We start from the raw sequence: 25,824 nt of genomic DNA, 5'->3' as shown, positions 1-25,824 counted from the left end.
GAAGGAGGAGCGACAGAGATTGGGCTGATTGGGCTTTTCTCACTGTTAAGCGCTCCGCTCTCGCCAGGCACGCTCCGAGGAGTGTGTCCATGCATGCGATCTTGTGGTTGCGGTTGCGGTTGCACTGCTGCTGAGGCACGGCGGCGACTGCGATAGCGGGAATCGCTAATGATCTGACGAACGGGTTGGAGACAGCTCTTCCTATCTCCACCTGTGTTCACTAGATCAAGAGCTCATTCTCAAGGCTTAGAAAGCAGCGCTGCGGTTTCTTCGCCCTTTGAGACAGCTTGCTGCTGCTGCATGCTCTCTCGCCGGGCAAGCTCCGAGGAGTGTGTCCGTGCATGCGAACTTGCAGTTGTGGTCGCGCTGCTGCTGAGGCATGGCGGCGACCGCAATCACCGGAATCGCACATGATCTGGCGAACGGGTTGGAGATGGCTCGTTCTCGAGGCTTGGAAACCCACTGTAACAATGTACAAACTTCATAATCATCGGGAAGAAGGAGGCGGGAACCGGCGGACAATCAAATGACATTTTAATGACAAAATAAAGACAAAACAGTGTGTCAGCTGGTAAAAACCAAACACAACTAAAACCCAGGCCTGGTCCTCTCTCGTCCTTCACTGTCATCGCTCCTGTTTTATAACCTTCCATCTCCTCCGTGGGACTCGAGACCGGTGGGTTGAGCAGGTGTCGCTCATCTCCAATCACTCCACCGGCCTCGCCTCGTTCCCACGGCTCTCGGCCCCGCCCCACTCATCACATACCCCCATCTCCCATCGCAGGCCGGGGGGTACTAGAGACTGCGCTCTACTCCCCCCCCCCCTCCTTCCGGGGGGAACCGCTCACGGTGATAACCAACCAACCAAAGCTTTCACAGAACAGCTTTCAACATTAACGCCACTAGAACAATTATTGACAATTTCAATTCGGAGAAGAGATTTGTCAAATTTGTTGTTCGTAATTGAAATGCAACGCTGGACATCACATGTAAACCCAATGAGAGGTAAACACTTCCATGGACTTCCCCCACCTAACAGAACCAGACTGAAATTCCTAAGGGGGAAGGGGCTTTGAACCTCCGGTCTCTCCACAGAAGTCTTTGTCAAGAGAATGGCAAATAAACTGTCTTTTGTACATATATATGGACCAGAATGAACTCAAAAAGACTTAGAAATGAATCAGTCCATCGCTTAACTCCATATTCATTTATATGTAACCCACACATTTGACTATAATCTCATATTCACTTATTGTGTATGTCTTTTAATAACTATGGGATAGCTTAAGGATACATAGTCATGTCTAGTATCTACGTAATTGAATCTGCTTGCTTGAATTAGTCCAGACAATCAAAAATTTGTCAACTGTATCATTTTTGTGTCATAGGAATCATGTCCAAAATTAGACCCTGCAAGAGCGGGAAAATTCGGACCACATGCTTGGTAAGATAACAGATGATTTGTGGTACCCCCGAGCCAAGACTATATCTGATTGGTCAAGACAACTTTTGAGGTGTGGCCAACAGGCCAGTTTAAATACCCAGGACACCATAAAATTCTGCTTTTAGTATCTAGCTATGCTTCTGCTACTAGTCATGCCAGCTTTTAGTCTTCAGCTTTGCTTCTGCTACTAGCCATGCCTGCTTTTAGTTCTAGCCTTGCTTTGGCTATCAGTCATGCCAGCTTTTAGCTTCGCTTCTTAGCTTTAGCTTTTAGCCATGCTGTTTGTCATCACTGTTCTTTGAGCGTGGTTCCAGCGTGCTTCAGACTGCACGCCTGCTGCTACTTAGCCACGATGAGGAGAAACACCACCTATAGTCTCGTCAAACTTTACTTCTTTTCTTTTCCATTTGAGAGTTTCGTGTTCTGAGTTAAGTTTTGTAACGTTGAGTTCAACTTCAGCCAGCTACACACAACTCTCTGCATCTTCAGCCAACGCCCAACACACCACGGGCCTTCTCAAGACGTCACTTCAAGGACTACTGAACTTCCAGCCAATCAGCGACAACTTTACACAGGCAATGTACCTTCAGACATTTGTGCTGGTGTATCTAATATAATTTTAACCGCATTGAGGAACTTAAGTTGATTGATGGTTGTTCATGTTTATGCAATTTAACATATTGCTGTAAACTTGGGATTCCATATTTCCATTCTCTTAAATTCATCTTTCCCTAACTTTCGATCTTCCTGCAACTTGTGTGAATGTGTGAGTGCGTGCGTTTATGTGTAAGATTAGTTTATATGTCTTAGATTTATCTAATAAAGCCTTATTCATATTGAAAAGAGAAGTATCTTGTGTTTTGTGCTTAAAAGTTAATGTCTTAAACTGCCGATCTTGTTACTGTGCTAATTGATAGTGTTTTCACTATAGTTTGGATATTAATATCCAGCGCAGATTTGATGTTAAACGGCTCATTCAGTGAATCGCAAGGCGTCTCAGTGATCAGCCGTGAAACAGTGATTCTGTTCAAATTCCCTTTAAAATCTTAAATGATTCCCTTTGAGCTAAACTGACCTGTTTCCTTTACAGTCCTGATGCCTAAGGCCTAGGACGTTTTGAGGGCCAGCTCCCTCTGGGGAAGAGTGGCGTACACCGCATTACTTGGTGCCCGTCTCTCCTCAGTGCCCTCAGGTGATCGTCTGCCAACTCTGCCTGCCGGTGTTCCAGGGTGCAGCGATCTCCGGCAAGTGCTTCTCTCAGTTACCGCCCAGAAACATAGCGGTGTTGAGAGGCTCGCTACCTCTACGGAGGTCTCTAGAGCAGCTAGTACGGTCGTCCCCTGCCGGTCCGTCGCTTCAGGGCACCGAGCTAGTGGCTCTAGGCGCACCAGGGGGTACTTCACTGTTCCAAGGAAGGATGAGCTGTGCTGTGTCCTTTTTTAGATCTGTACTTTTTGAACCGCTCAGTCAGGGGACTGAAGTTCAGCACACTTGCACAGGGCAAGTCCAAGGAATGGTGTGTCACGATCTATCAAAAAGATGCACTCATCTCCATCCTTCTTCATCGGAAGTTCCTGAGGTTTGCTTTTGGGGGCAAAAGCCTACCAATATGGATCTTCCACTGGCCTTGCACTCTCACCCCACACTTTCACGACTCAACCACATTGACGATTGGTTGATATCAGCTCAATCAGAGCAGATGACGGTTCTTGCTCGCATGAAAGAGCTGGGGTGAAGACTTTACGCCAAGAAAAGTGTGCTTTCACCAGTACAGAGAACCACTTATCTGGGCGTGGTGTGGGATTCGACCAGGATGCAGGCACATATGTCACCTGCTCGGATCGAGTCAATCCTCACTGCAGTCATGAGAGTGAGAGAAGGTCGGTCACTCACTGTCAAGCAGTCTTGGAGATTGCTGGGTCTGATGGCAGCTGCGTCCAATGTGAATACTATTGGCCTGCTGTACATGAGACCCCTACAGTGGTGGCTCAAGACCAAGGGGTTCTCCCTGAGGGGAAACCCCACTTTGCATGCTAAAGGTCACGTGGCGCTGCCTACATGCCTTGGATATGTGGAGGAAGCCTTGGTTCTTGTTTCAGGGTCCGGTGCTGGGAGCTCCTTGTCGCCGCGTGATGCTAGCGACGGACACGTCCCTCACCAGCTAGGGTGCGGTCATGAGTGGCCACCCTGCCCGTGGTCTGTGGAGTGGTCACCATCCGACATGGCACATCAACTGCCTGGAAATGCTGGCCATGATTCGTGCACTTCGTTATTTTCTCCCAGACCTAAGAGGTCACCATGTGTTGGCCAGACTCGGGTGGATCTGTTTGCGACTCGAGAGACATCACACTGTCCCCTCTGGCTTCCTCTGACTCATCCAGCTCCACTGGATGTGACAGAGGCTTTATGTGTACATTTTTCCCCCGATTGCTCCCCCGACAGTGCTGCCCACTCCACAATGAAGGTCTACGTGGCAGCCATGGTGGCCTACCACACCCCTCTTGGTGGCCAGTCAGTGGGCAGAAAGCCTCTGGTTACACGTTTCCTCCATGGTGCTCTGAGGCTGAGGCCTCCGGCCAGAAGAAGCTTTTAGTAAGCAGTGATCAGGATGCTATCTTAAGCCTCGAGTCCTCTGATCTCCCCTCTCCTGGGGGTCAAGACTCAATCCTTCTGAAGTTTGGCCATTGGATGGGTTGTCCCCGATTTCTGTCAGGCTCCTTCTCCTTCTCTTGCTTTAGCTGTGCTCTTCCACACTAGGCAGAGATTTGAAAGTCTGGCGGCGTGGGCATTCTCGTTCCCCATTCGTTCTCGACGTAGCTCGAGTTCTTGAAGAGGAACGTCAAAGGTTATGTATGTAACCCTGGTTCCTCAAAGCAACGAGACACTGCGTTGCAGTTGCTTCATCATTTGAGGCTGATTACTGGCTTTGCCGCTCATGCTTTTGTGCTTCCTGGTCTCTGACGTCACCCTCCTATGACGTCTCGCCCTTCCATTGGACTGATTATACTGGTTATTCAGAGACGTCACACTGGCCGCTTTCCCCATTCGTTCTCAACGCAGTGTCTCATTCCTTCGAGGACCCAGGGTTTCATACGTAACCTTAGACGTTTTTTGATAGTTTGCTCTCTTGACTCCAGCAACAGGAAGCAGATTACAGTTGACGGGTTTATTGCTCACGGTCACTCAAGAGTTATCGAGGAATCTCATATACAGCAGGGAAAAGGCTTCCCACCAGATGTTCTTATCAGATGAATGTAAATGTGCTCTCCAGGATCAGACTCCTTCTTCATGTCGCCCACCGTATCACTGAGACTGCAGGGCCAAACAGACACACTGGTAATGTAACATTTGGCGTTTAACAAATTAAAGTCTGCTAGCAGTGAAATAAACACCCACTGGTGTCTTAGCTTCAATAATACACTGCAATACAAATATTACATCCACTTTTCTATGCAGATTTGTCTGATGTTGAGGCACTTTTATTATGCACTTTACAGAGTGTGAGATATTTCCTTTCTTTGCAAAACTCATTTATAATTAAATCTTTATAATTATGTGATAATTATTAATAAATATTTGATTAAAAAGTACGTTTACCAAATTTTTCCATGCTTTTTTTGCCATGTACTATGGTAATCACACCTAAACATCTGCTGCTAATTTGCATACATTCAGCTTGAACCAAGAGGATTAGTAATGTTATTGTTTACAAGTCCAATTTATTTATCTTCCAATATTGATCTCTGTCTCTGTCTGTTTGCAGGATTACTTGATGACACACATGTACGGAAACGCGGCGAGAGATGACTTGTGGAACAAATTCTCTGAGGTGAGATTTTATTCATCTTCTGGTTGTGAGACCTCCATCGCGAGCAGGAATCAGTGCTGGGGTCAGTCAGTGTTGAGCAGCAAGTGAAACTGTCTGTGTTCAACCTACTTAAATTCACACAGTGCATCACCTGCAGGCAGGTGTTCAGAGATTCATGGGCTGCATATAAGTCAGAGGCAATTATGTAACTGCATATCATCAGCAGTGCACAAATTTAAGCCAATACACCACCTACTCACATCAACACATTAGGGAAAGAGTTTAATATGGAGGCTGGGTTGTGTTTGATAGTCTGCTTTTACACTTGAGGTTGCACTTAGAATGGAAACGCTTTCTAAAGGAGAAGGTGACTATTGATCTAGAAATCTGATCACTGAAACATACTAAATGTAAATGTATTTTACATATTTTTATAATCAGCAGAACACCTTCATGGATGGAGGTATCAAGATCACAAGTCTAACTGATGAAATGCAGTTTAAGACATATATGAATTGAAGCTGGACACGTGGTGCTAAAGGATGCTAATATGCTAGATCACCTGCACAGTGCAATGATTAATAATAAAAATACTTAATTTAAAACCATAAATATCTAATATGCAAGACAGAAGCTTTTTTAAGAGGCACATAAAAAAGCTAAATTAAAAAAACTTAAAATAAGAGCGAGAGGATCTGCTAGCGACTGTGAAGTAAGCGGTTGTAGCCAACATCCATAATTACAGTCAAGTTAATAGTTGGGTTCAAGTTATCAGCTCACAGCACAGATATGTGCTTTTAAAGTCAGAAAACTCTCAGCAAGTCCTCTCTTACTCGTCTTACAAAGTGTCATGACTTTAATGAGATTACTTTCAAGCGTAATCTCAACGTTATTATAGTTTGTAATGGAACAGCAGGACATTTAGCAGCTATCAGTATCATATGAAGCGTTTTGTCATTCACATTACTCTCCAAAATCCCAGCTGATGGCCTCTTCTTCATTTTCTCTTTAAAAACAGAATGTATTTGAAGGTGAATTTATGTGAAGGGGCCAGACCTGGACCTCTGTATCCTCTCAGTGGCCGTGTTTGTCAGACACTGGTGAATTTAGCTTAACAGTCTGTGACAGCCCATCATCTAATAAATACTGATATGTGCTGTGTTCATTAGCTATTCATGAAATCCAATTTGCTGCAATAATCTGGCAGTGCTGGAGCCCACAAAGCCCTTTGTCAAGCTCACGACCCATCGCCGGACAGGCCTTAATTTCCTTTAATTATATCCACCAGGGCAAAGGTACTGTACAGTAGCTTTCTGAAAGCTGTCCTATAGAAAATTATTCATAATGTAGGAACATCAACTGCTGTCATCAGTCTCTGCAGAGCCTCTTCTCTATACACACAGTCAGCAAAACATGAGTCATTGATAGCTGTGAGAAGTCATCCATTTCACTTGTCATTTCATATATAATATCCCAGACACTAATTATATACAAAATACTGACTTTGCACTGGCAGTACTACACATAATCTTCATAAGAAGTGCAGGGAAATTCAACTTGATTGATTAGAGGTTGACTTACTGTAAGTAAAACCGGTTCTGCTCAGCCCACTCTAAGCAGAGCTCAAACCAGCAACAAGGTGTTTCCAATGTGTCACCTGCTGTACCGTTCTTTTTAAATGGATACAGCAGTTCAAGGTAAAAAGAAGACAAAGCATGTAAAGGATCCTCATACATACACAGAACTTTTGAAAACAATTTATACAGAAAACTGCCAGTTGCCCACCATTATACTGTAGTAGCATTTTTAAAGAATACAGAGGAACCGTGTACACAGTATATTTCTCTCGGGGACAAAACTGTTTCTGTGATTCAGGACAGGCTAAAAACACTGTTTGGAAAATGGATTCATGGTGTACTCGCTTATTATATACATTTTGTAAATCTTGAACACAAAAAAAAATACGGACCGCAGCTCTGATTGGTTGTTTCTTACCGGGAGCGGTCGAATTTCTGCAAATGGCAATAGGACCACTGGGAGGAGCCAGAGGAGCCTGATTTTTTCACAGATTATCTGTCTCATATTCTACTGTCAGGACATAATGACAGGTTTCACAAATACATTTTTACAAAAGTTACCTACTTCAGCTTTAATGAGCCATGAGTGTCACAGTGTCTGGGTTGTGTTCCCTGGGGTTCCACTAGGTGTCCTCAGTTCCCACGGTGTTTATCATATTATCACTTCCTGTCTCCTTATTTGGTCACCTTCCTCCTTGTTTAGTTAATTGATTGTTCCCCACCTGTCTCCTGTTTCCCCATTATCCTTTTGTGTATATAACCCGGTCTGTCTTAGTATGTGTCACGGAGTCGTTGTTTAATTCATGTCCGTCATCTTGTCGTGCTCTTGCCTTGTGTCCTTGTTTGTTTATGTTTGGTTTGGTTTTGTTTGGTATCGACCTCTGCCTGGACTGTTTACCCTTTTGGAATGCGCTTAATAAAAGACTTACTCGCAATTGGTTCTATCTCCGTGCCTCATTGGATCCCTGCCGTGACAGAACGACTCCGTCATTCTAGGAACCAGCGGTATGTCGTCTTTCCGTTCCCCAGCCAAGATGGCGGAGCGGCGAGCCAAGTATCTTCGGTTGATCGCCCTCCGCCAAGAGGGAAATGAAGTGGGTGCCCTGGCTCAGGTGTTCTGGTCCCTGGCCGAGGGCATGGGCTACAATGATGCGGCCCTCAAGGACTATTTCAATGGCGGGCTGGATGATCCAGTGTCTCAGGAGGAGATGGCGCAGTTAGAGACACTGGAATTCTGGGAATTCGTGCGCTACCTGCAGCATCGGCTTCGGTGGGATGCCCCAGCCACTTCTGTCTCTTCCGGCGGGGTGGTCGTCAGCCCAGCACCACTGCCCAGGATTGCAACCAGCCAAGCGCCACAACCCAAGATGACCGCCAGTCCAGCACCACAGCCCAGGATGGCTACCAGCCAAGCGCCACAGCACAAGATGGTCGCTAACCCAGCACCAATGCCCAAATTGGCCACCGTTCCAGCGCCACAACCCAAGATGGCCGCCAGTCCAGCACCACTGCCCAGGATGGCTACCAGCCAAGCGCCACCATCCAAGATGGCCGCCAGTCCAGCATCACTGCCCAGGATGGCTACCAGCCAAGCGCCACAGCACAAGATGGCCGCTAACCCAGTGCCAATGCCCAAATTGGCCACCGTTCCAGCGCCACAGCCCAAGATGGCCGCCAACCCAGCGCCAATGCCCAAATTGGCCACCAGTCCAGCGCCACAGTACAAGATGGCCGCCAGCCCAGCGCCAATGCCCACTTTGGCCAACGGTTCAGTGCCACAGCCCAAGATGGCCGTCAGCCTAGCGCCACAGCACAAGATGGCCGCTAACCCAGCGCCAATGCCCAAATTGGCCACCGGTCCAGCGCCACAGTACAAGATGGCCGCCAGTCCAGCACCACAACCCCAGATGGCCGCCAGACCAGCACCACAGTACAAGATGGCCGCCTGTCCAGAGTCATGGCCCAAGATGGCTGCTTGCCCAGCGCCGTTGCACAGGATGAGAGTCTCAGCTGACCCTTCAGAGTCGAGTCAGGTGCCCGTGGACCCTCCGGAGTCGAGTCAGGTGCCCGTGGACCCTCCGGAGTCGAGTCAGGTGCCCGTGGACCCTCCGGAGTCGAGTCAGGTGCCCGTGGACCCTCCGGAGTCGAGTCAGGTGCCCGTGGACCCTCCGGAGTCGAGTCAGGTGCCAGTGGACCCTCCGGAGTCGAGTCAGGTGCCAGTGGACCCTCCGGAGTCGAGTCAGGTGCCAGTGGATCCTCCGGAGTCGAGTCAGGTGCCAGTGGACCCTCCGGAGTCGAGTCAGGTGCCCGTGGACCCTCCGGAGTCGAGTCAGGTGCCCGTGGACCCTCCGGAGTCGAGTCAGGTGCCCGTGGACCCTCCGGAGTCGAGTCAGGTGCCCGTGGACCCTCCGGAGTCGAGTCAGGTGCCAGTGGACCCTCCGGAGTCGAGTCAGGTGCCCGTGGACCCTCCGGAGTCGATTCAGGTGCCCGTGGACCCTCCGGAGTCGAGTCAGGTGCCAGTGGACCCTCCGGAGTGGAGTCAGGTGCCAGTGGACCCTCCGGAGTCGAGTCAGGTGCCAGTGGACCCTCCGGAGTCGAGTCAGGTGCCAGTCACCGCTGATCCTCCAGAGTCAGGGCTAGTCACCGCTGATCCTCCAGAGTCAGGGCTAGTCACCGCTGATCCTCCAGAGTCGAGTCAGGTGCCAGGGAACTCTCCAGAGTTAGGGCTTATCACCGGTGACCTTCCAGAGTCCGGGCTTATCAACGGTGACCTTCCAGAGTCAGGGCTAGTCACCGCTGATCCTCCAGAGTCAGGGCTAGTCACCGCTGATCCTCCAGAGTCGAGTCAGGTGCCAGGGAACTCTCCAGAGTTAGGGCTTATCACCGGTGACCTTCCAGAGTCAGGGCTTATCACCGGTGACCTTCCAGAGTCAGGGCTAGTCACCGATGACCCTCCAGAGTCAGGGCTAGTCACCGATGACCCTCCAGGGCCAGGGCTAGTCACCGATGACCTTCCAGGGCCAGGGCTAGTCACCGATGACCTTCCAGGGCCAGGGCTAGCCACCGATGACCTTCCAGAGTCAGGGCTAGTCATTGATGACCCTCCAGAGTCGAGTCGGGTTCCAGATGACCCTCCAGAGTCAAGGCTAGTCACTGTTAACCCTCCAGAGTCAGGGCTAGTCACCGCTGATGCTCCAGAGTCAGGGCTAGTCACCTTTGACCTTTCAGAGCTGAGTCAAGTCACCGGTGATCTTCAAGGACTGAGTCAAGTCACCTCTGATCTTCATGAACAAAGGCAAGTCACCATTGATCTTCATGAGCAAATGCAAGTCACCAATGATCTTCATGAGCAGTGTCAGGCCAGCACCGATCTTCTGGAGTCCAGTAGAGACACCATGGAATTACCAGAGTCTTGTCCTCCCGTTGATCCGGCCGCACGGACGTGGTGGGCTTCTGATCCGCCCTGGGGGCTTTGTGCATCGACCACAGGGATGTGGTGGTCTTCTGCTCCGCCCTGGAGGGCTTCCGCTTTGACCACAGGGGGGTGGTGGTCTTCTGCTCCGTCCTGGGGGCCTTCCGCCCTGACCACATGGTGGTGGTGGTCTTCTGCTCCACCCTGGGGAACTCTGGCCTCGACCACAAGGTTGTGGTGGTCTTCTGCTCCGCCCTGGGGGGCTTCCGCTCTGACCACACGGACATGGTGGTCTTCTGCTCCGCCCTGGGGGGCTTCCGCTCTAACCACACGGACATGGTGGTCTTCCGCTCCGCCCTGGGGGGCGCTTGCCCTGACTACACGGTTGTGGTGGTCTTCCGCTCCGCCCTGGAGGGCTCTGGCCTTGACCACAAGGGTGTGGTGGTCTTCTGCTCCGCCCTGGGGGGCTTCATGTTGTTTTGTCCTTTGGTTTTTGTGTTAATGTCTGTCCCTGTTCCTTTCTGTTAGTCTGGCCCTCCGTCCCTCCCCCTGAACCTCCTCCTGTCCTCCTCCCTCCTGGTCTTTCTGTGTTGTGTTTACATTCTGGTGCCTGTTCCCCATGTTTTTCTTTTCTGGCCCTCCGTCCCTCCCCCTGAGCCTCCACCTGTCCACCTCCCTCCTGGTCTCTGTTTTGTGTCTGTCTTGGAGCGTCTGGGAGCCGCTCCGTAGAAGGGGGGTACTGTCACAGTGTCTGGGTTGTGTTCCCTGGGGTTCCACTAGGTGTCCTCAGTTCCCACGGTGTTTATCATATTATCACTTCCTGTCTCCTTATTTGGTCACCTTCCTCCTTGTTTAGTTAATTGATTGTTCCCCACCTGTCTCCTGTTTCCCCATTATCCTTTTGTGTATATAACCCGGTCTGTCTTAGTATGTGTCACGGAGTCGTTGTTTAATTCATGTCCGTCATCTTGTCGTGCTCTTGCCTTGTGTCCTTGTTTGTTTATGTTTGGTTTGGTTTTGTTTGGTATCGACCTCTGCCTGGACTGTTTACCCTTTTAGATTGCCCTTAATAAAAGACTTACTCGCAATTGGTTCTATCTCCGTGCCTCATTGGATCCCTGCCGTGACAATGAAATCCAATTTTATGTTTTACTTCTTAAAAATAGGAGGACCAGCTTCCTCTGAAGAAATCAGACTTATAAATCTAGCTCTGCTCCTTTGCAAGCGTGCTCGCATATAGAAAGATTAGATAACAGGAAATTGTCTTGTGATGTTTCTGCACATGCAGTTTAAGAGAACTGTGAAGTTTAATCACCTTTAATTCAAAAGAGTTTTTAATTAAAAGACCTGGATGAGTTTTTATTTACATCCACTTTATTTTTGAAAGACAATGAAAACTTTAATCAGTTCAGGTATGTGCAATTAAAGACATCAAATCTGAATTCATATGACACTTCTTTAAACCTAAAGCCCGCAAAAACAAAACACACTTCCACTCAACTGACATTTTCAGACACATCTTATTTCTTTGCATCTTTTACTTTGAGCCCTTAGATTTCCGACACGGTGATCTGTGTAAGATGTGTTTTGATGCATATATTTTGTTTCACAGGCCATGCAGCGGGAGGGAGTGGACATCAACATCACGCAGGTCATGGACCGCTGGACCTTGCAGATGGGCTACCCTGTCGTCACCATCTCACAAGAGCACTTCGTTTATGACACGGATTCTAAGATCCAGAATCCTGAGCTGATCAACAAAAGGTAGTCTGCCATATGTCAATCGTGAAAGTTTGTTACATGAAAATGAAACACCATCAGTCAACTGACCCTTTGACATTGATCTCCATGCAGGGGCAGACTGGCGGACTGGCATTATAATATAACAATGCAACTTGTAACAATAAAGTTGGCAGTGGGTTCATAAATTAATTTAAAACATTAAAAAATGTTTAAAAACGTTTAAAACGTTTAAAAAAAGTGTACTTAATGCACATTCTTAATTTTCTAGAACAAGAATTTAAGAACATTGCTGTATTTTTTGTTATTAATTAAGAGAAAGTACTCCGCCATCTTGCTCCGACAAAATTGACTTATACGCACATGCCATCGTAAGAACGACTTCCCACCTCGTGCGTACGAACTTCCCAGGAAAACTTGAACGCACCATGAGAATAGCATTTCAGACAATGCACGTACACAGAATTAATTAATCTTTAATTTCGATCTACTGTCCATGTCCAGAAAGGTAACAAAAATATCCTCAAAGTAGTCCATGTGACATCAGAGGGTCAGTTAGAATTTTTTGAAGCATCGAAAATACATTTTGGTCCAAAAATAACAAAAACTACAACTTTATTCAGCATTGTCTTCTCTTCAGTGTCTGTTGTGAGAGAGTTCAAAACAAAGCAGTTTGTGATATCCGGTTCGCGAACGAATCATTCGATGTAATCGGATCTTTTTTAACCAGTTCACCAGATCGAACTGGATTCTGAACTGATTCTTTGCTAGTGTTATGAGCGCGGGTAAACCAAAGGCTTGAATCAATGACGCCATTACGTCGAGCGCAAAAGAACCGGTAAACCGTTTTCGTCAACCGGTTTATTGAATCGAACTGTCCGAAAGAACTACTGGTGATCTGAAAACCGATGCAACCGGTTCTTGACTCGTGAATGAGTCAATGTTTTGTTCATTGTCTGGCTCTGCTCTGTGTTCATCATGTTCAGTTCTCTCTTCACAGCAGTTCAGTCAGTGTACTGTTTGAGTAAATGAATTACTCCGGGATATTGGTTTGTTTTAACTCAGAGGGAGTGTCAGCCAAATTAAAAAAGTTAACAGCTTAAGTCATTTGTGGATTAATGCGTATTGGAGACGCGAACCGTTTAAAACCAAAATGGACCAAAATGCATTTTCGATGCTTCAAAAAATTCTAACTGACCCTATGATGTCACATGGACTACTTTGATGATGTTTTTCTTGCCTTTCTGGACATGGACAGTAGACTGTACACACAGTTTCAATGGAGGGACTGAGAGCTCTTGGACTAAATCTAAAATATCTTAAAAGGTGTTCCGAAGATAAACAGAGGTCTCACTGGTTTGGAACGACATGAGGGTGAGTTATTAATTACATAATTTTGATAATTGGGTGAACTAACCCTTTAAGTGAACGTATACAGTGGCCTGCTGCTCAGAGAAATTCGCTGTACCGGATAAATCTGTCTATCTCTCCCTCTGTAAATTAGACGATGTGAAAGGGGGCGTGTTTCAAGATATGCAATGGAGTAGACCAAACTAAACAGGGAGGGAGGGCAAAACACTCACATGCAAACAAAACACACTCCTTGTCGGCCGCGGCTGCGTGATCGACTCACTCATCCATTTGCGTAGAAAAGAGCTGTAATATTATAATTTCCGTCATTTAAAATATATATATATGTGTGTAACGGGCGGGCCGGCCCACATTGGCCATCTAGTAGTATGCAGCTGAAGAGATGAAGAATCTAGGAAATACAGAAGAATAGACTACCCTATCACCCCACAACAGCATGAAGACCCAAGTTATGTGAACAGTTTACTGCTTAACATAAATATGTATGTCTGCCTTTACCTTCCCTGCTAAGATTAAACAGCTTTAACCAGCCTAAAATGGTTTGCTGGCTTTCACCGGCTATCAAACTGCCATTAACTGAGCATTTCATTTATTATTAGCAACCCATGCTAACCCGTCACTGCCACATGCTGTTTGGCACCCGTCTGCGTCGTCACGGAAAACTGCTTGTGTCACTGCCAGATAGATTAGTTAAATTCTTCGTTAGAGTGAGATGAATAATTCAATACTGCCTCTGATCCGTTTTAGAAATCCTCCTTTTGTTTTGGATCAGACACTCTTAGCAGCACAAGAATTGAGTCAAGAATTGAATTTTAATGCTGTGCTGTCAGTTTGAGAGTGTGGTGTGTGTTGTTAGGCCGTATTGCCATTTAGATAGTGACAATGTTTCTTAATTCGAGAACAGTATCTGTGCCAAACACCTGCAATTTGAGGAAATGAGCTCCTGAACTTGTAGCATGTATATTCTGAATGTGGAAAGCTGGAAACATATATGAAATATCATCTGCAGATAATAAGTCTTTTTGCTTTAACGCAGCTAGGCTAGCTCTCCATATCGAGCCATTTGGTGTCCTAAATATGAAACATGCAGGTAGAAATCTGTATGTTCTAGAGTTCATTTGTTCCACCTTCATCTGAATATCTCCTCCTACATGAACATGTTTTCTGAGTGCAGCGGTCTTCTGCAGAGGCGTTCAGAAGCAGAACTGCTCCAAGAATCAAGAGCAAAGCTGTGTTGCAAGTAGGGGGCGTCTCTTTCAGCTGAGGGGTTTTCAGCTGAGTACCAGACAACCTGCCAGAACGCAGGGGGATTTGGCACCTTTGTAAATGCAGTGTAACACCTCACTTGAGGCTTTAAGCCAGCCTAGCAAAATGTGCTGACAGAAACATTGGCAGCAACAAAAGGAAAACAAAGAAGGTCAGTTTGAATGTATTTCACATTCCTCCAGTATGTTTTATGTCTACTACCATCTCATTACAGTTTATAGAGGGTCCACAGTCTGTCTGGAGAGGTACAAACTCAACAGAAAACCACGAGAAGCACATTTATTTCACACTGTTGTACTTAAAACCGATGGTAACTTTTTTGCTGCACTTTGATAGTGTTTTTAAGCAAGTTTCATAATCCAGCTAGCAAAGAGTTGCAAACTTGATGGGCTGTACTAATTCACTTCCTCTTAAATGTGCATTAAATATATCTTTCTGGGTTAAATACAACTTCAGATGTACTGATATCATCTTTGGTCTATTATTTATTTCCACAGTAATTAATTGTGACTCATCCTTTAGTTTGTAAAAAGAATGGAAAAAAAAACTAACATGTTATGATACAGTGGAAGCCTAGCATGCTAACATTCTAAAAGTAGATTGTTATTTTTTATCCTGTTTTTATAAAGTTTGGGTATTGAATAGATCTTGTCATTTGTATTCAAAGCTAAATATTTATTTGAAAACTGGGGGTGCTAATGAGCAGGCGATGGAATAAAACATGTTTAGCTGAACTCCTTTCAAAAACAATTTAAATCTTGTATTAAAAGCAACATATCCTTTGTAATCCCTGCCGTGATTTATAACATATTCCTGCACACATAGTGAATGTAAATACTGTGGATATACAGTTCTAGGCCCAATTCCTCCTTGATAAAGAGTTCAAATTCCGACCATGCTGAGTCTGACACACTGACTCCACCAGACCTGACTGCAAGTGAAATTGATATGGAAAAATTGATATGGCAGACTATCATATCCTTAAACACAGATATTTCCACAGTGATGAGGACTGAACTTAACAACTCTCTCACTGACTATTTCAACTTCTTAAAGAGCGAGACAGAACAGAAATAGCCAACAATGCGATGCTAATCCAGACTGACATTGAACAAATGAAGGCTACAATTAAAGATATGGAAGGCAGTAAATCAACAAGGACATGAACGAATTGCAAGCCATGGTTAGCACTTTGAAGATGGAACTGGAACAGCTACCAGATAAATTGACGACATTGAAGGTGCGAAAATGTTAATATTCAAACTGTGGGTATTGCAGAGACCAGGAACAGCTTCCACAGAGTTAGTCTCTGAAATACTATCCAAGGTGCTGAACCTGGAAAAGGAAGTTCTGGTATAGTGCTGGCATCGCAGTCTAAGACCATTGACCTCCAGAGGAAAGCTACAGGTGATTGTAGCAAAGCTACACTGCTATCAGAATTGTGTTGAGGTCCTGTGCAGACCGCGTAGTCAGGCTCCGCATAGGTTTAATGGTGTTTTCATTTCAATATTCCCGGCTTATACTGTTAGCATCTCCAAAGCATGGGCTGCATTCACGGATGTCATGTTGTACATGTCAATTACTGCTGAATTATTCACCATTACATGTCAGTTTATGTATTGTCACTATTTAATTTTTTTTTTTTTTTTTTTTATGGTATGACTGTTATTATATGGTATGATTGTTATTTAATATATATATATATATATATATATATATATATATTTTTTTTTTTTTTTTTTTATATATATATATATTTTTTTTTTTTAGACAAAACCACATATTTGTACTACACATGTGTGAAATACATATTTTAAAAATATATACTCCGAACCCCATGTGGATTTACACAAACTGAGAAAGTCAAAAAGTATTAGGTTGTGCCCCAGTCTCCTCTATATAGGGTTGTTTATATATTAGCAGTTATCTTATTAAACCTGCATTTGTTCAGGGACACAGTTCTCCTCTCCATTATAAATCCGCAGTATTAAGTTAGCAAGATGCAATACATCACTAGAAAGTGGCTATAAGTATTAGGATTAGTATTTCAACACACCTCATCTGAAATCATCAAAGGACCATTTGGCACATCTAAGATAGTTTTGTAGATCCTGTGCTTATTTTCACCAGTGTAAAAAGTGTAGAGCTGAACCGTTCCTTCATTAACGCCTTTGCAATCATATCTTACCTGACTATTTGGATTTTCACAGCAAAGATTTTATGCTAAGGTGACATTATAGAAAATAAAAACATCTTATTAGTGCTTGAAGGCACAAATTAATTTTCTCATTTCGGGCTGCTTGACTGTAATGGGGACGTGCTGTTACTCCTGAGAATTCATTTACAGATTTACAGGTGGATCTGAGCCTTATTGAGTCTTATTTTGCAGGTATGTGCTGGTCTGCTTGAGGCTGGTGTGTAACTGTCAGACTAATTTGTGACTGGAGGTTCAATTTGGTATCACTGCAAAAATGTTGGGGGTTCGTATCAGGGAACACATTTTAGGAGAAAATTGTTAGCTTGAATGCAATGTAAGTCGCTTTGGATAAAAGCATCTACTAAATGCATAAATTTAATTTTTCATTAAATTTTTTAAGTGAAATGAAAAAAAAAAAGTTCATTAGTTTTGATGACTTTTAAATCATTAAAATTATATTATAACAAAATAAGGTCAACATGCATCATGTTTATTACTTAAACTCATTACTTGAAATTCATCAAAAATCCTTGACTGATCATTGATCCTCGCGAGTCTCTGATCTTGTGACTACACATCCCTAAATACATTACTGTGTCACTGTATGTCGGCCAGTCATTAAAAAAATCTTCCAAGACGTCTTAGACATGTATAATTTGTGCTTTTCCAGTCTGTTAGCTGATGGATGATTTTAAAGGCTGGTTTTAAAGTTTAAAAGCCTTGATTTGGCACTAAGAGTTCAGCAAAAAGGTTCCTTGGTGTTCCAGAAATCCACCAACAACCTCTTTGTTTATCAGATGTTTAGTTCAATATCCAACAAAACCCAGTCTTTCTTCTCTAACCCATCCAGCAGAACATCTTTATCTTCTTTTGTCCATTTCTTCGTGGTCTCAGTGGTTTTAAACCACTGCTGGATGATTGACTGAAAGTCTAAGTCTAAACAACATCACTGAACACAGAAGCTCAACACTAACTCCAGCATGTGTGAATCCATGGAAGGTTTCAAATGAAGACACTTGTGTTTTTTCCCTCTCTTCTGTGCAGCTGGTGTTGGATAAAAGTGTTGTGAGGATCTATCACACATGTTGAGCCACAAAAGCCCCCAGTGACTCATTATAGACTGAAAGAGCCAGCCGTCCCTAAAGAGGGCCTGAGATATTATCGCTCTCGCACTGAGAGACAGTGAGACTGAGAGATCACATCCAGTGAGAGAAAGAAAGAGAGAGAGAGAGAGAGGATGCTGCTTAATCATAGTAAATTTTAAATGTAGAAACATTCAGACCACAGTTGTTACTCTTTTGCACTGATGACATAGTGTTCTGCAAAGTGCAAACTGCCTGAATTTTTTTATATCTATTTTATTTTATTATAATAAAAATAAACCAATTAATACATAAATAGAACATCAAAGGAACACCCTAGCAACCAGTCAAAACACCGTAGCAACCATATAGCACCCAACCATTATGGCAGTGAATGTTATTCTTTATAAAAATAGAAAACTAACCTAACATTTTTATTACCTGCTAGCGCTTTATTTTACAGTTCTGTTACTCATGTACATACTATATACTTATTATAGAAATTACAATAAATATGTAAAAGGTTCTAACCCTGAACCTACCCCTAAACCTAACCCTACCCCTACCCCATGTACTTACCTTGTATTGCCAGAACTTTCCTAAGTACACAAATACACATACTGTAAAATAAAGTGCAACCATTTTTCTTTCTTTCTTTCTTTCTTTCTTTCTTTCTTTCTTTCTTTCTTTCTTTCTAGATATCTAGTGCTTTAATATATATATATTGAAAATTGTACCTTTTGTAATTCTGTTTCTGCCAACTTAAGGGTTTCTGTTTCACCTCATGTAAAACAATTCTTCTTGACCATGGTAAAAAATCAATGTAAAAATCATTGTAATGCACTTGTGTCTCTTGTGTCTTTATATATTTATATTCACAGGCTACACTTTAGATTAGGGAACACATATTCTTACACATAAACTCCTAATTTTCTGTGTATTGATAGTAAATAAGATAGTTGTAGTAGTAGTTAAGTTCAGGTATTGGGTAGGGTTAGGGGATTGTGAATATGGTCATGCAGGAAAGGGCATTAATATGTGATTTATAAGTATTGATAAAGAGCCAATATGCCAGTAATATACATACTAATAAGCAACTATTGAATAGCGTTCCCTAATCTAAATTGTTGCCATATTTTCTTGTCCATAGGAGCAACTGAATCTCAGCTAACAAACATTGCTTCTTTCCATAAGCATAACACGATGCTCTCACGTCTCATCTCACACAAACATTTTACCTGCAGAGACTGAAATCTTTGATTTGTATTTTATCTAAAGCTCTGGGCCATAACACAAAGTTCCTGAGGGATGTAAATAACGATGATGATAACAGACGCTTCCATAAATGAACATAAACATGAGCCACCAAATTACCAGCCTGTGGAGAACTTTAATTTTCTTTTGCTTTCTTCTCTTGTTCAATCCCACTGATGAACATGAGTTTTATGTAAATGTATCAGTGTGTGGTTTCATCTGAACACACACAGATGCTTCTATTATCACTGGAAATGATAAGTATTGTTATATCAGGGCTCTTCTAGCACAGCATCTATCTCTATAGTGTCCTTACAAACATACACATTTAAATACTGTTTCCCAGCGGGATCATATTGCTTCATCTTATGCATAATGCCTTCCTGACTGTGCTTTAGTTTTCACTGTGATATACTGCAAACATTCAGCTAGCATCTGCTGTATCCATCGTTTTATTAACTGTTTATCAGTCATTCTTTAAACAGAATCCTCATTTAAGCTTATTCAGACATAATAAATTTTTTATCCATATAAAAAATCTTACTGGATGATTTGAGGTGGGTCACCAGCAGCCTGAAAAGGATTCCTGTCTCAGGAACTAACACAAATCCCTAATGATCAGCTCATTCCCCACATCCGAGACTGATGTCATAAAATAATCTAAGCTGCTCTTCTCATATTAGATGACTAAGGTTTGACATTTTATGCTGAAAACCTGGTGCGTGCCTATGTAAAGTTCACTGCCACAATGCAACAGTGCTATGAGGGTTGACATGGTGTTACTATGTGGTTGCTAAGGTGTTCAGGGTATTCTTTTAGCATGTTGTCTCAAGATATCATGATGTCTTGTTTTAGCTAATGGATACAATATGCTAATACTGTAAGCTACCCAATGGCATTTAATGGTAAGCTAAGAAATAAAGCTAAACTAACCAAAGGCAGACTGAAAACACATTGCTTTAAGCATTTTAGCTTTGTTAATATAATATTATATGTAACTTATAAGACATTCATTACCATATTTTTATGATTAAGAATAAAAACACCATTATGCAATGTTCTATTATTTCTTATCAAGCACTGAATAGAGTAAAATGTGGCTAAGGGAAAACATTAAGGGAATTTTTTTGTTGTTGTTGTTGTTGTTTTTATGTTGGGGAAAAGTAGTTTGTTTTATTTGATATCATAAAAAGTAGTTTGTTTAGTTTGGGGCAAAAAGCCCTTAGTATTACAGATACAAATACATTATCTAAAGTTATATGTTTTGCATAATAATAAAATTGAATAACTTCAACAAAGTTTGTACCATATTATGTTTATTTTGAGATATAAAATAGTTTAATTTACTTTTATATATTTTATAAATTATCATTACTTACCTATAAGGCCCTAAATGGTTTAGCTCCTGCGTACCTAACTAGCCTTCTACCACGCTACAACCCATCACGCACCCTAAGGTCACAAAACGCTGGACTTTTGGTAGTTCCTAGGATAGCAAAGTCCACTAAAGGAGGTAGAGCTTTTTCACATTTGGCTCCCAAACTCTGGAATAGCCTTCCTGATAATGTTCGGGGTTCAGACACACTCTCTCTGTTTAAATCTAGATTAAAAACGCATCTCTTTCGCCAAGCATTCGAATAATGTATCTCTTAAATTGTGAGTGTAGTTGCATCTGCATTTTTATTCTTTAGCTTGGGTTAAACTAATTTTACTTTGTTGGATCAGCAGCTATGCTAATGATGTCTCTATTTTGTTTCTATGTTTTGCCACGGGATTTACATCTCGTGACATACATACGTGACTGCATCATATAATTACTATTAATTAATAATATTGATAGTTCATCGTCTAGCTGACTACGTCTTGTATTATTATTATTATTATTTTTTATTTTTTATAAAATCCTGTCAAACGTGCACAAACTACTAGCTACTACTAAATATTGTAGAAACATAATTTTCTGTAAAGTTGCTTTGTAACGATTTGTATTGTAAAAAGCGCTATACAAATAAACTTGAATTGAATTGAATTATTCAATAACTACATTTATGAAAAAAATAATGAAGAAACTGTAATGATGGCTTTGAGGAAAATTTATAAATTGTACCTTTTACCCTGGTCAGCTTTTAGCCCTGTCCTTCCCTACTTATAAAAACTTTTCTCAGTCAATTGAAATGGCTTTGTTGAAGAAGGGGGAAAACTGTTAAAAGTAAAGTTCAAATACCATGGTTTAATGATTCAGTCTTGCATTAGATCTCATAAGGTTACAGTATGTATTACTGTTGGTCGGCTTTACTGTGCTCTTGTCATCTGGGGTAATTTACGCTGGCAGACAGCAGTCCACGTCCACCTGTGTGTCAGCCATCTAGACAGCTGAAAGAGGGGCGTCCATCCATAGTGACAGCTGTCAGACAGGCTTTTACTGGATGTGCACTCATACCTAGGGATGTTCATACACACACTAACACATGAAAGCACACACTCACAGATGAATCGACGTCAAAATGAGGTGGTGACACAGAACATGACATCGATCGGGTGACGAGTGATACACAGCTGTGTGTGTGTGTGTGTGACAGAGAGATAGCGAAGCACTCTGGGAAAGAATGAAAGCTGATTTCTTTGAGCTTTGACATTGCTGGGCTTTCTTTCAGCTTCACAATCATCTGATATTTCTGATTTGGTCACTTTGCATGCTTGTGCCGAGACAGAGAGGATATCGTGCAAATATAGCCCACAATCGCGTTAAGTCGTGGGAGTCCGTATGTGTAAGATTATGTGTGTCATACAGTAGGTTTCTGCAGCAGTGTCATTTAAACCCCTGAGATCAAATAGAAGCATTTCAGCTGTTTTTTTTTTCTTTTTGTCGCATTTTAGCTTCTAGTGGCAAATACCACTAATGCTGGCAGTGGGAAACTCCAGTCACATATCAACAGAGACCATCATTTGGGTCTCCAATATAACAGGTATCATTTATGCAATAATGAGTGTTTTCATTGGTATATGGACACACACAATCAAAATTTGACTTTAAATGTGTCATGTGGTGTAACCACCATATAAAAATGATAACACATTTTCCTTCGGTCGTCGTGATTTTGCCAAGTAAGACATGTTCCTGAATCAATATCTTCTGATGATCCTGGATCAACATTGTTGTCCAAAAATACAGACTTAACCCTGTTCTTACCCATAACCCTAACCTTACCCGTAATTTATCCCTAAAATCAGTGGGAAATGATAGCTGATTAACAAAAGTGTAGAAGCACCTAACCCTGATTGTAAATCTAAAAGTGACATTTCCTAGAAAGGTTATCTCATTTCTGATTGGTTAATTGGAATGTTGTTCCAGGTTTAACAAGGATGTTGATCCAGGAACATGTTGTACTTGCTTTATCAATATTTTAAGAGAATGGATGACCCTGATAAACAATCATGAAAATCCCCATCAAAAATATCAAAATGTTATCAAAAATATTTTAAAGATGTAATTATTATTTAAAAAGTAATAAAAGAGTATGCCAAACTGTTTTAAAAGAATCAAGAATCACAGTTTTCAAGAATATATATATATATATATATATATATATATATATATATATATATATATATATATATATATATATATATATATATATATATATATATATATATATATACTGTACATATATATATATATTCATTCATTTATTATGGCATTTTGTCTTCATTATATTGCTACTATTAACCTGAAATTGACATCAGAATGAATTTTAATTAATAAGAAGAAATTGAATTCTTTTAAGTACATTTTTAGTTCTGAACAGAAAATTAAATGTCATGTCCTTGACCTGTGGAGTCCACAACTGCTGTCATATCAGCCAGCAACACATAAAACTACAGATAAAAGTACAGATTTAATTGGATTTCCTCATTAAATTTGACTAATTCAGCTCCTGAGAGTGCGTTTATGTAAATGTCATTTTACAACACATTCAAAATACTATTAATCTTTGAGTCACACATTCATGCAGCAGCCCCACGTCCACCATCATTACATTAAATTCTGTTCCATTCCATCAGGTGGATTTTCTTCGGATGGAGTCATATTCCAAGAGCCAGAATTGAATTTGGTCTGTGAGTGATCCGTGTGGCTCAGAGCTCAGAGTTCCTCTGATTGTGAGACCATTTAACAGCCTCCATTTTCTTCTCACCTTCTCTGAGATTCAGCCCTCATCAGGGCTACAATGCAGATCCACAGCGGCATGTTCAAGAAAGACTTGAAAGTCATTAGTCTTCAGCGACTCTTGAAAGAAACAGAGACTATAACATAGAGACCCCATTTAAATGCATTAACTCACCGCCTGACTCCTGCAATCTGGCCACTGATGGTTGGATGCTCCCTGGATCACAATACACTTCAAATGCACTCAAAAGCACTTAACCAGTGTATTTGTTATCCATGAAAAAGCACAAGGTCTGGCTCGAATATTACAAGATGAGAACGTGTCAGACACATTAGATGTTGTGCATTACAAAATGCTGAATGCATCGTCTCTTCCTGTACATTTTCATGCAGGACTGCTTTTATGAGATGATAAATGGGCTGAAAATTCCTAAATATATGAGTACATATGAAATATAGCAAGCAGTTTGTTTCATTTTCTGTTATATTTCATAAAAAATGCAGTCAGTTTACTTTCATTCAGTTAAATGTTTTACACACATGTTGTTTCTTTAGTGATTTTTATTAACTTATTACTTTCTGTTATCTAAGTGTCTAGATGTCATTTGGTGCCACGTGTTTCTGCTCATTTGCATGTGAGTTGGGCTACACTGAGCTGTCAGAAGTGTCATTAAACATTTGTTTCATGTTCTTTTTTTACATCGTGTATTTATAGAGACACATAGAGTGGGTCACATGGACGGTGAGACGTGGTTGCTGGGCAACATCAATCAAACAGGCTACTTCAGAGTAAACTACGACCTTCACAACTGGAGACTTCTGATTCAGCAGCTGATGACCAACCCAACGGTACAGCTCCTACAATGCCGTTCTTCAGTCCTCTCTCAGTCCATCATCTTTCTTTTTTGAGTATTTCCTTTGAGTTTTCTTTCGCCCTTCAGTCACGATTCTTCCTTTTCCTCATTCTCCTCCTCACTCCCATCTATCCTGCATGTTTCCTGCTGCATTATAAATGTCTCTACTGTTCTCCACTGGCAGATCATCTCCGTGGGCAACAGGGCTGGTCTGATTGATGACGTCTTCAACCTGGCGAGGTGGGTTCTGTTTGTTACACGGCCCCTCTGGAAACATGCAGAGTCATTAAGAGATCCTGAAACCTGCACTGCAGATCCATTTAACATCCTTCACACCATCCTTAACATCCTTCAGAGACCCGCTGGACTATTCAGACTAATTCAGCTTTATTTGTGTGGTGCTTTTTAGTGTCACAGTAACTGTCACATTATTCCAGTGGCTGGTTCATCTACAAGTGAGAAAGTACAAACTCACAGAGGTGAGGAAAAACTCTCGGAAGTATACAAACCTGTTGAAACTAAATCTGGTTAAAAGATTTCAAAAAGATTTGAAGATGAAACATTGAGGGCCCTATTTTTAACGATCTAAACGCAAAGTGTAACGCGCACGACACAGGTGCACTCAGGGCGTGTCCAAATCCACTTTTGCTATTTTAACGACGGGAAAACAGTTGATGCGCCCGGGCGCATGGTCTAAACGGGTTATTCCTATTCTCTTAATGAGTAATGGGCATAACGTGCAATAAAACAATCAAAGACCTCTTCTTCCATTCCCTTTAAGAGCCAGTTGCGCTCGTGCCATGACGGATTTGCTATTTACATGGCGGAATTTGGCAAGCGCAAAGACTGAGCATGTCTCTGAGATGAAATGGAGCTGCTCGTGTGCGAGCAAATAGATAGATAATTTTATTTAGTCTACATAAAAAATCTTATGCATTGCAATACTTTAATTTGTAATATTTGGCACATTTGTGTGCTGCTGTGCGTCCCTGTGTACGCTCTTTAAATAACAAAGAAAAACATTAGGCCAGACTTTAGACCAGGTTTGAGTTGGTCTATTTTCAGCTCCTTAAAATAGCATTGTTGCAGAACACACCTCTTTTCTAGATCAGCACGCCCATGGGCGCAAAAATGAGTGCAAATGCATTTGCGAATTAAACAAAGTGGCGCTGGATGGGAAAATGCGAATGGCTCTGGACTGAAACTAACAAACAAACTTGCGGTGCACCTTGCGTCGCATTGTGCCGGGTGTATGACAGGGCCCTTAATCTCTAAGAACTTTACTATGGTAAAAATTTGTCCACTAAATTGCTTAATAAATCAGTTTATTTTATTATTCAATGAAATTACGGTTTCATACCATTAGATTTTTTTTCTTCTCTTACAATATTGGACATGCATTAAAATTATTTCTTTACATAAAAAATATTTTCAGATGTCACTTTTGAAAATATTAAGCTGCATTTCTGAATGACACTGAGTGGATGAATCTTGAATTTCTAAAACTGAATTTCCCTCAATAGATTTTTATAATAATAGTAGATTTTTCATAAATGTCAAATGTCATAAGAACATACAGGGCCCTCATAAAGTTACAGCAGAGAGCAGTTCAAATGGTTCTTTATCTCCTTGGGATTTCAAAAGATTACATCAT

The 25,824-nt window shown here is 42.2% G+C and overlaps 1 pseudogene; it reads left to right on the top strand.

Annotated features, from left to right (window-relative positions):
- The first annotated feature begins 4,702 nt into the window (after nt 1-4,702).
- LOC132098581 (thyrotropin-releasing hormone-degrading ectoenzyme-like) overlaps nt 4,703-25,824 on the top strand; it is a 39,474-nt pseudogene continuing 18,352 nt past the window's right edge.

The sequence above is a fragment of the Carassius carassius genome, chromosome 22 (assembly GCF_963082965.1).
Source record: "Carassius carassius chromosome 22, fCarCar2.1, whole genome shotgun sequence".
NCBI lineage: Eukaryota > Metazoa > Chordata > Actinopteri > Cypriniformes > Cyprinidae > Carassius > Carassius carassius.
Note: the sequence above shows the minus strand (reverse complement) of the source record. Positions and strands in the feature narration are given on the sequence as shown.